The sequence below is a fragment of the Sphaeroforma arctica genome, assembly GCF_001186125.1.
Source record: "Sphaeroforma arctica JP610 unplaced genomic scaffold supercont1.35, whole genome shotgun sequence".
Taxonomy (NCBI): domain Eukaryota; class Ichthyosporea; order Ichthyophonida; genus Sphaeroforma; species Sphaeroforma arctica.
The window spans coordinates 152,538-154,818 of record NW_014040523.1 but is presented as its reverse complement, the minus strand read 5'-3'; positions in this window follow the sequence as shown (position 1 = coordinate 154,818).

The window sequence follows — 2,281 nt, the reverse complement described above, 5'->3', positions numbered from 1 at the left end:
CCCGATTGGTTGGTGTGTCACTTGTTGTAAATCCTCTATTCCAATAATCAGTACAGTCCTGTGGTCCGGTCCTAAAATAATCCTCTAGGTGCGGTGTTCTAGTATGCTTACACTGCACGAACAATGTTCAATGAAGCTGTTCCCATGACAACTGTCAAGTGAAAATACGTATCCTTCGGTCTCGATTGACAGAGTTTTCGAGATATAGTTGTAAGTTCACGTACGCTTTTATGGCTACATTGTGCTTTTCATGGAAGAGTCAGTGGAAGTGAGAGTGTGCTCGTATCGAATCCGTATGTGTACGCTGAATAGATACAGCCACGCCACCGGAAGAAACTGTATCTACACCAGATATGTGTGGAGAATGCCAGAGTACTCACAGGGTTGAATTATCAGCACATACCAACGCACGAGCAACATAAATCACTGTGTAGGTATATTCATATGCTGAAACAATTTGCTTCACAGGGGATTTGAAACAGTCACGTACATGCTCAAGGGGGCCACTTCCCACGAAGACTTTGCCGGCCACAAGGGAGTTATATATCCCGGCGATTTGCAGTGGATGACCGCGGGACGGGGGATCATGCACAGTGAGAAACCGTATGGCGCAGGGGAGTCAGCAGGTCTGCAACTGTGGGTGAACTTGGCCAAGGAGTACAAAATGGTCAGACCAGCGTATCAGGTATGGGTATCTATTTGTTGGTACGTATTCGATATTTAATGGTACGGATTAGATATTAATTAGTACGGATTAGATTTTGATATAAGGTCAGCTGCTGATTCTATTATAAGAGCTCGATTGGTGTGTTCACCCTTTCTGGGATCGATCCCTTATTTCCATACATTGAACACTACGTCTCTATGTACAATGTCTTGGTCGTGCCTGGGTAAGCAACCGAGTCCCTCGACCTTTTTGCCAAGCGTAGTGTGTCGAGTTCGTGCTTGTCAGTTCTATGTTTTATCTATATCAGTACAGTATATAATAAATCATCCGCTCACTATTAATCGAGGTGACCTATCCTTTGCCCATCAGGAACTTAGAAGCAAGGACATAAGCAAAGTGGAGAAGGACGGTGTGCACATAGCCGTCATCGCAGGGAAGGCGATGGATGTGGAGAGTGTGGTGTACACACTCACCCCTACAATGTACCTGGACGTCACGATGCAGCCCGGAAGCAGCTACAGCCAGGCAATCCCCAGTGGTAAGGCATATGTTTAGAACACCTGCTAGGATGTTTGCACTAGGTTCACATGTATGGATGTGCCCCAAGCGCACCAATACGAATATACGGCATTGCATTCGTATGTACTTGTACGTAGACTTGCCTGTACTCGGTAGTGAATACGTTTATACGTATTTCAGCCCGTGGCATAGCTGACTTTGGTGCAAGTCTGATCGTGGTGTGCACTGTATGTATATCAAAGTATTTCTCGGATGCCTAGTTAGCGTTCCGTCGTTCGGTACCTTTGTGTTTGTGCATGTGTGTCAGTACGCATGTATGTGCTCCCGTTCCAATCAACCTTTGCATATCTGAATGTGTGTGGCAAGCGGTGCTTAACGTTATCAGACACAGCTGCCCCCATATGAATGAGACGCCAATTGAAAGAACATGATAGATGCCATGCTATACGCACATGTGTGCACAGGTTCATACGTACGGAAGGTCGTCACCTGTGCTTATAAAGCTTTCATGAGAAGTCAAAGCTCACGAACGTACATAAACGCACCTCAGACTTAGACTATCACACCCTACGCTTATATGCCACAGATTATAACGCGTTCGCATACACGTTGAGTGGTCAAGCCGTATTTGGACCCGAGGGAAGCACAACACCGTCTGACGCACACTATACCGTTGTCTTCTCGCGGCAAGAGGGGGAGTCAGGCATACACATCTCTGTGCCTGCCGATGCCAAAGCGGTGTGTGTGTTTGTGGCGTTTGCATATCAGTATCATGGGTGCCTGGTTAAACGTCTATATCAAAGTCAAGGAACTCCTTGGCTAGACTAATACACGCATCATAGTGTCGGCCTAAGCCAGAGAGGTGCTACTGTGTGTTAGTATGTAGTTAATGTGACTGTGTGTTAGTATGTAGTTTTTGTGACTGTGTGTTAGTGTGTAGTTATTGTGACTGTGTGTTAGTGTGTAGTTATTGTGACTGTGTGTTTGTATGTAGTTATTGTGACTGTGTGTTTGTATGTAGTTTTTGTGACTGTGTGTTAGTGCGTAGGTATTATAACTGTGTGTTAGTATGTAGTGGATGCGACTGTGTTTTGG